The following is a 10,042-nucleotide window of genomic DNA, read 5'->3' on the forward strand; positions in this document are numbered from 1 at the left end:
CACAAATGCTGTCTTTTGTCAATTCGGCTTGAAAATGTGTTCTGCAGTGAGAGAACCATGTAGATTGTGGTGATACCTGAATGATCAATTGAAACAGGTTTCCCATTCATCCTATTTGGGAGACACTGCTATCAATGGGATATAAAGGATGAAGTGCTGGAGTAAGCATTCTCTAACCTATAAACTTGTTTGTATCCCAGCTCCTCCCTTCTATACCCCTCCATCCATATTTTCTCTTTTCTCTTCTTTTTTTGTTTTTTTAAACTGTCATCTATTTATATAGCGCCACTAATTCCGCAGCGTTGTACAGATAATGCACTTCCATCAGTCCCTGCCCCAATAGAGCTTATAGTCTAAATTCCCTAACACACACACTGGCAGCACTACATAAAATGCTCCATGAATTGACCCTAGTCTGTCAATGTCATTAAAAAAATATATATATATTTTTTTAAACGACAAGATTAAGACAGCTTGAGGTTAGAGTGTACAATGAGTGAGTGACTTTTTTGCCGCTTCCTGCTGTGACCAGCTTCCAACGTGGGTTTGCCTCCAGAGGGTTCTGTCCAATGCCACCATAGGTGTGCCCGGAACCCCCTTGCTTCATACACCATTTAATGCCGCAGAGCTGGACCGCAGCAGCCGAAGAGACTAAGTTTCTCCCCCTCCTGGCTGGGGAAGAGGAGTGCTGAAGTCTGGGTACACCACACAGTCTAGGGGCTGACCATCTGGGCGGCGGGTGAGGTGGTGGGCGCCTTGCGACAGCCCTCACTAGGCATTGGTGAGAGGGGATTCTGGCCTTGGGGATGGAGGGTTTCTTTAGTGCTGGACCCAGGAGGGAGGTGCATCCCCATGCTGCCGAAGCACCTCTTCCTTGTCAGGCTTCCCGCTAGACTAGACAGGCTGCAGGTGAGACCAACCCAAGAAAGGCCTGGTCCAGGTGAAGACTTACGCCAATAACTGTTTTGATTCAAGTGTATCTCCAATATTACATGCACTATGAAGCTGTGAATAATTAAAACAAGAGGCATGTATTCTGTATACCCTGAAGTTATGTTCTGGGTGAACTATTTGGACAACGGGGAACACGTCTCATTGATAATAAGGATCCTGGGGAAAGTACTGGTCCTTGTCACCACAGTTACCAGAAACCCAATGCTGCAACACCCTTGGGGTACTACGCAGACTCTATGGTACAGACTATTATGAATAAATTGTAATATAATTTGACTAAGTCCACCTGCCATGGTAAATGCTCCCTCATATGGTTTTCGAGTACTGAATTATTTAGCCTTGTGTCCAGTCACTGTACCCATGTGATTGATATTGAGTACCAATAATATTTACCATATTACATTTATATACCTCTGCCCTCTCTCACGCTGCCCCCTCTGCCCTCTGTCACGCTGTCCCCCCTCCTCTGCCCTCTGTCACGCTGTCTCCCTCCTGTCACGACGTCCCCCTCCACTGCCTCTCACGCTGTCCTCCTCCTCTGCCCACTGTCCCCCTCCTCTGCCACGCTGTCTCCCTCCTGTCACGCTGTCCCCCTCCACTGCCCCTCTCACGCTGTCCTCCTCCTCTGCCCACTGTCCCCCTCCTCTGCCCTCTGTCACGCTTTCCCAGCTCCTCTGCCCTCTGTCACAGCTCCTCTGCCCTCTCTCCCCTTCCTCTGCCACGCTGTCCCTCTCCTCTGTCCCCCTCCTGTCAGGCTGTCCCTCTCCTGTCCCCCTTCTGTCATTCTCCTCTGTCCTCCTCCTGTCACGCTGTCCCCCTCCTCTGCCCTCTCACGCTGTCCCCCTCCTCTGCCCTCTGTCACGCTGTCCCCCTCCTCTGCCCTCTGTCCCAGCTCCTCTGCCCTCTGTCTCAGCTCCTCTGCCCTCTGTCACAGCTCCTCTGCCACGCTGTCCCCCTCCTGTCACGCTGTCCCTCTCCTCTGTCCCCCTGTCCCTCTCCTCTGTCCCCCTCCTGTCACGCTGTCACTCTCCTCTGTCCCCCTCCTGTCACGCTGTCACTCTCCTCTGTCCCCCTCCTGTCACGCTGTCCCTCTCCTCTGTCCCCCTCCTGTCACGCTGTCACTCTCCTCTGTCCCCCTCCTGTCACGCTGTCACTCTCCTCTGTCCCCCTCCTGTCACGCTGTCACTCTCCTCTGTCCCCCTCCTGTCACTCTCCTCTGTCCCCCTCCTGTCACGCTGTCACTCTCCTCTGCCCCCCTCCTGTCACTCTCCTCTGTCCCCCTCCTGTCACGCTGTCACTCTCCTCTGTCCCCCTCCTGTCACGCTGTCACTCTCCTCTGTCCCCCTCCTGTCACGCCGTCACTCTCCTCTGTCCCTCTCCTGTCACGCTGTCACTCTCCTCTGTCCCCCTCCTGTCACGCTGTCACTCTCCTCTGTCCCTCTCCTGTCACGCTGTCACTCTCCTCTGTCCCCCTCCTGTCACTCTGTCACTCTCCTCTGTCCCCCTCCTGTCACGCTGTCACTCTCCTCTGTCCCTCTCACTTTGCCCCCTCTGCCGCGCGCCAGCCATAAAAGCAGCCAGCCACACAGCAGCTGTCACTGATATGACAGCTGCGTGAGAGAGGAGGATGCTGGGTCCCGCCGCCGCGCGGATTGGTAAGTGTTTCTGTTTGGTTTTTTTATGGCTGGCCCGCGGCACCCCCTGAGACAGCGCCGCGGCACCCCTGGGAGCCGCGGTGCACAGTTTGGGAACCGCCGGTTTAGGATATTTGTTTTTGCAATCACGTTATATGGTCGCATTATATCCATTAACTATATTTCCAATTATCCTCTTTACTTGAGCAATCTTGTTGTTTTGTTAATTTTTGTTCTTTGTTCTGTTTTAGTTTAGAAAATGTTCAATAAAAATGATCTTCTTTAAAAAACAGCAAGTCTGACGCGATGTGATTTGTGAACTGTTCGGGAGACACATAGGGGCATATTCAATTGTTTGAATTTCCCGCAGCGTTAATACTAAGCCAGATTTCAGCTTGCAGCTCCGAGACGCGAGCTGAAATCCAGCTTTCACACTTGATTGGCAGATTAATGCATCATTATTGCTAAGTTTGATAACAGTTGTCTAATACAGTGACACTGGTAGAGAAAACCACTATAGACATTCACATAAGCAGCTCTCATCATCATCATTTATTGCATAAGACTTCTTTAATTATACTAAGTTTTTGAGCAGGTCTGCATTATACTTAATTATATAAGGGAGATGTACTTTTAGTAAAAAGTAGCTCTCCAATTTCAAAAGTACATCAACGTAGTATTAATACTTAGATTTAAAGATTTTCTGGGATAAATGAAATACATTCCCAGCAGCCATCTCCCTTTGCCTCTATCTTATTGCATATTTTGTCCTAATGTGCTTTCATATTTACATGTCACCATGTTTCCATTGGCTAGTACCTTAAAGTCAGATGTCTGTCAAGCAAACTGACCAGTGACAGAATTGCTTTGTGAGGTTTACATCTTTATGACATCAAATGCTTCACATGAAAAATGCAGTTCATTGTCAAAAATCAGCTATATTAGGAGAGTGAGAATTGTGTTTTAGCATCAATTACACACTAAATATGCTGTCATTGTGTATGTTTAATGGATGTCTTTCAGTTTTAAAGATAGACAGACCGATAGATAGATAGATAGAAAGATAGAAAGATAGATAGATAGAAAGATAGATAGATAGATAGACAGACAGACTGATTTCAACTGGAAGCAGTGCTTACATATTGCTTAATTTTTGGTGGTTATTAAATAGTATGGGTAGGCAAGAAAAGTGCATATATCTTTTATTAGCATAAACTTACCCAAATGCGCTCTTGCATATTTAAGGCATTCAAAGTAATAATATTTCACAGCATTAATACAGTTATGTACTAGACTGGACAATGGTAAGCAGAGCCAGTACTTATATCAACAATGGCCTTATCTGTGTGAAGTTTGTATGTTCTCCCTGTGTTTGCGTGGGTTTCCTCCGGGTGCTGTGGTTTCCTCCCACACTCCAAAAAACATACTGTTAGGTTAATTGGCTGCTATCAAAATTGACCCTAGACTCTCCCTCTCTGTCTGTGTGTGAGTGTGTGTCTATATTAGGGAATTTAGACTGTAAGCTCCAATAGGGTAGGGACTGATGTGAATGGGTTCTCTGTACAGCGCTGCGCTATTAGTGACACTATATAAATAAATGATAATGAGGATGATGATGATATGTGTTTACTATGCCTATACACATAGCCAGCTTTCACACTTGATTGGCAGATTAATGCATCATTATTGCTAAGTTTGATAACAGTTGTCTAATACAGTGACACTGGTAGAGAAAACCACTATAGACATTCACATAAGCAGCTCTCATCATCATCATTTATTGCATAAGACTTCTTTAATTATACTAAGTTTTTGAGCAGGTCTGCATTATACTTAATTATATAAGGGAGATGTACTTTTAGTAAAAAGTAGCTCTCCAATTTCAAAAGTACATCAACGTAGTATTAATACTTAGATTTAAAGATTTTCTGGGATAAATGAAATACATTCCCAGCAGCCATCTCCCTTTGCCTCTATCTTATTGCATATTTTGTCCTAATGTGCTTTCATATTTACATGTCACCATGTTTCCATTGGCTAGTACCTTAAAGTCAGATGTCTGTCAAGCAAACTGACCAGTGACAGAATTGCTTTGTGAGGTTTACATCTTTATGACATCAAATGCTTCACATGAAAAATGCAGTTCATTGTCAAAAATCAGCTATATTAGGAGAGTGAGAATTGTGTTTTAGCATCAATTACACACTAAATATGCTGTCATTGTGTATGTTTAATGGATGTCTTTCAGTTTTAAAGATAGGAAGACCGATAGATAGATAGATAGAAAGATAGAAAGATAGATAGATAGAAAGATAGATAGATAGATAGATAGACAGACAGACTGATTTCAACTGGAAGCAGTGCTTACATATTGCTTAATTTTTGGTGGTTATTAAATAGTATGGGTAGGCAAGAAAAGTGCATATATCTTTTATTAGCATAAACTTACCCAAATGCGCTCTTGCATATTTAAGGCATTCAAAGTAATAATATTTCACAGCATTAATACAGTTATGTACTAGACTGGACAATGGTAAGCAGAGCCAGTACTTATATCAACAATGGCCTTATCTGTGTGAAGTTTGTATGTTCTCCCTGTGTTTGCGTGGGTTTCCTCCCACACTCCAAAAAACATACTGTTAGGTTAATTGGCTGCTATCAAAATTGACCCTAGTCTCTCCCTCTCTGTCTGTGTGTGAGTGTGTGTCTATATTAGGGAATTTAGACTGTAAGCTCCAATAGGGTAGGGACTGATGTGAATGGGTTCTCTGTACAGCGCTGCGCTATTAGTGACACTATATAAATAAATGATAATGAGGATGATGATGATATGTGTTTACTATGCCTATACACATAGCCAGCTTTCACACTTGATTGGCAGATTAATGCATCATTATTGCTAAGTTTGATAACAGTTGTCTAATACAGTGACACTGGTAGAGAAAACCACTATAGACATTCACATAAGCAGCTCTCATCATCATCATTTATGGCATAAGACTTCTTTAATTATACTAAGTTTTTGAGCAGGTCTGCATTATACTTAATTATATAAGGGAGATGTACTTTTAGTAAAAAGTAGCTCTCCAATTTCAAAAGTACATCAACGTAGTATTAATACTTAGATTTAAAGATTTTCTGGGATAAATGAAATACATTCCCAGCAGCCATCTCCCTTTGCCTCTATCTTATTGCATATTTTGTCCTAATGTGCTTTCATATTTACATGTCACCATGTTTCCATTGGCTAGTACCTTAAAGTCAGATGTCTGTCAAGCAAACTGACCAGTGACAGAATTGCTTTGTGAGGTTTACATCTTTATGACATCAAATGCTTCACATGAAAAATGCAGTTCATTGTCAAAAATCAGCTATATTAGGAGAGTGAGAATTGTGTTTTAGCATCAATTACACACTAAATATGCTGTCATTGTGTATGTTTAATGGATGTCTTTCAGTTTTAAAGATAGACAGACCGATAGATAGATAGAAAGATAGAAAGATAGATAGATAGATAGATAGACAGACAGACAGACTGATTTCAACTGGAAGCAGTGCTTACATATTGCTTAATTTTTGGTGGTTATTAAATAGTATGGGTAGGCAAGAAAAGTGCATATATCTTTTATTAGCATAAACTTACCCAAATGCGCTCTTGCATATTTAAGGCATTCAAAGTAATAATATTTCACAGCATTAATACAGTTATGTACTAGACTGGACAATGGTAAGCAGAGCCAGTACTTATATCAACAATGGCCTTATCTGTGTGAAGTTTGTATGTTCTCCCTGTGTTTGCGTGGGTTTCCTCCGGGTGCTGTGGTTTCCTCCCACACTCCAAAAAACATACTGTTAGGTTAATTGGCTGCTATCAAAATTGACCCTAGTCTCTCCCTCTCTGTCTGTGTGTGAGTGTGTGTCTATATTAGGGAATTTAGACTGTAAGCTCCAATAGGGTAGGGACTGATGTGAATGGGTTCTCTGTACAGCGCTGCGCTATTAGTGACACTATATAAATAAATGATAATGAGGATGATGATGATATGTGTTTACTATGCCTATACACATAGCCAGCTTTCACACTTGATTGGCAGATTAATGCATCATTATTGCTAAGTTTGATAACAGTTGTCTAATACAGTGACACTGGTAGAGAAAACCACTATAGACATTCACATAAGCAGCTCTCATCATCATCATTTATTGCATAAGACTTCTTTAATTATACTAAGTTTTTGAGCAGGTCTGCATTATACTTAATTATATAAGGGAGATGTACTTTTAGTAAAAAGTAGCTCTCCAATTTCAAAAGTACATCAACGTAGTATTAATACTTAGATTTAAAGATTTTCTGGGATAAATGAAATACATTCCCAGCAGCCATCTCCCTTTGCCTCTATCTTATTGCATATTTTGTCCTAATGTGCTTTCATATTTACATGTCACCATGTTTCCATTGGCTAGTACCTTAAAGTCAGATGTCTGTCAAGCAAACTGACCAGTGACAGAATTGCTTTGTGAGGTTTACATCTTTATGACATCAAATGCTTCACATGAAAAATGCAGTTCATTGTCAAAAATCAGCTATATTAGGAGAGTGAGAATTGTGTTTTAGCATCAATTACACACTAAATATGCTGTCATTGTGTATGTTTAATGGATGTCTTTCAGTTTTAAAGATAGACAGACCGATGGATAGATAGAAAGATAGAAAGATAGATAGATAGACAGACAGACAGACTGATTTCAACTGGAAGCAGTGCTTACATATTGCTTAATTTTTGGTGGTTATTAAATAGTATGGGTAGGCAAGAAAAGTGCATATATCTTTTATTAGCATAAACTTACCCAAATGCGCTCTTGCATATTTAAGGCATTCAAAGTAATAATATTTCACAGCATTAATACAGTTATGTACTAGACTGGACAATGGTAAGCAGAGCCAGTACTTATATCAACAATGGCCTTATCTGTGTGAAGTTTGTATGTTCTCCCTGTGTTTGCGTGGGTTTCCTCCGGGTGCTGTGGTTTCCTCCCACACTCCAAAAAACATACTGTTAGGTTAATTGGCTGCTATCAAAATTGACCCTAGACTCTCCCTCTCTGTCTGTGTGTGAGTGTGTGTCTATATTAGGGAATTTAGACTGTAAGCTCCAATAGGGTAGGGACTGATGTGAATGGGTTCTCTGTACAGCGCTGCGCTATTAGTGACACTATATAAATAAATGATAATGAGGATGATGATGATATGTGTTTACTATGCCTATACACATAGCCAGCTTTCACACTTGATTGGCAGATTAATGCATCATTATTGCTAAGTTTGATAACAGTTGTCTAATACAGTGACACTGGTAGAGAAAACCACTATAGACATTCACATAAGCAGCTCTCATCATCATCATTTATTGCATAAGACTTCTTTAATTATACTAAGTTTTTGAGCAGGTCTGCATTATACTTAATTATATAAGGGAGATGTACTTTTAGTAAAAAGTAGCTCTCCAATTTCAAAAGTACATCAACGTAGTATTAATACTTAGATTTAAAGATTTTCTGGGATAAATGAAATACATTCCCAGCAGCCATCTCCCTTTGCCTCTATCTTATTGCATATTTTGTCCTAATGTGCTTTCATATTTACATGTCACCATGTTTCCATTGGCTAGTACCTTAAAGTCAGATGTCTGTCAAGCAAACTGACCAGTGACAGAATTGCTTTGTGAGGTTTACATCTTTATGACATCAAATGCTTCACATGAAAAATGCAGTTCATTGTCAAAAATCAGCTATATTAGGAGAGTGAGAATTGTGTTTTAGCATCAATTACACACTAAATATGCTGTCATTGTGTATGTTTAATGGATGTCTTTCAGTTTTAAAGATAGGAAGACCGATAGATAGATAGATAGAAAGATAGAAAGATAGATAGATAGAAAGATAGATAGATAGATAGATAGACAGACAGACTGATTTCAACTGGAAGCAGTGCTTACATATTGCTTAATTTTTGGTGGTTATTAAATAGTATGGGTAGGCAAGAAAAGTGCATATATCTTTTATTAGCATAAACTTACCCAAATGCGCTCTTGCATATTTAAGGCATTCAAAGTAATAATATTTCACAGCATTAATACAGTTATGTACTAGACTGGACAATGGTAAGCAGAGCCAGTACTTATATCAACAATGGCCTTATCTGTGTGAAGTTTGTATGTTCTCCCTGTGTTTGCGTGGGTTTCCTCCCACACTCCAAAAAACATACTGTTAGGTTAATTGGCTGCTATCAAAATTGACCCTAGTCTCTCCCTCTCTGTCTGTGTGTGAGTGTGTGTCTATATTAGGGAATTTAGACTGTAAGCTCCAATAGGGTAGGGACTGATGTGAATGGGTTCTCTGTACAGCGCTGCGCTATTAGTGACACTATATAAATAAATGATAATGAGGATGATGATGATATGTGTTTACTATGCCTATACACATAGCCAGCTTTCACACTTGATTGGCAGATTAATGCATCATTATTGCTAAGTTTGATAACAGTTGTCTAATACAGTGACACTGGTAGAGAAAACCACTATAGACATTCACATAAGCAGCTCTCATCATCATCATTTATGGCATAAGACTTCTTTAATTATACTAAGTTTTTGAGCAGGTCTGCATTATACTTAATTATATAAGGGAGATGTACTTTTAGTAAAAAGTAGCTCTCCAATTTCAAAAGTACATCAACGTAGTATTAATACTTAGATTTAAAGATTTTCTGGGATAAATGAAATACATTCCCAGCAGCCATCTCCCTTTGCCTCTATCTTATTGCATATTTTGTCCTAATGTGCTTTCATATTTACATGTCACCATGTTTCCATTGGCTAGTACCTTAAAGTCAGATGTCTGTCAAGCAAACTGACCAGTGACAGAATTGCTTTGTGAGGTTTACATCTTTATGACATCAAATGCTTCACATGAAAAATGCAGTTCATTGTCAAAAATCAGCTATATTAGGAGAGTGAGAATTGTGTTTTAGCATCAATTACACACTAAATATGCTGTCATTGTGTATGTTTAATGGATGTCTTTCAGTTTTAAAGATAGACAGACCGATAGATAGATAGAAAGATAGAAAGATAGATAGATAGATAGATAGACAGACAGACAGACTGATTTCAACTGGAAGCAGTGCTTACATATTGCTTAATTTTTGGTGGTTATTAAATAGTATGGGTAGGCAAGAAAAGTGCATATATCTTTTATTAGCATAAACTTACCCAAATGCGCTCTTGCATATTTAAGGCATTCAAAGTAATAATATTTCACAGCATTAATACAGTTATGTACTAGACTGGACAATGGTAAGCAGAGCCAGTACTTATATCAACAATGGCCTTATCTGTGTGAAGTTTGTATGTTCTCCCTGTGTTTGCGTGGGTTTCCTCCGGGTGCTGTGGTTT

The sequence above is a fragment of the Mixophyes fleayi genome, unplaced genomic scaffold (genome assembly GCF_038048845.1).
Source record: "Mixophyes fleayi isolate aMixFle1 unplaced genomic scaffold, aMixFle1.hap1 Scaffold_79, whole genome shotgun sequence".
Classification (NCBI taxonomy): domain Eukaryota; kingdom Metazoa; phylum Chordata; class Amphibia; order Anura; family Limnodynastidae; genus Mixophyes; species Mixophyes fleayi.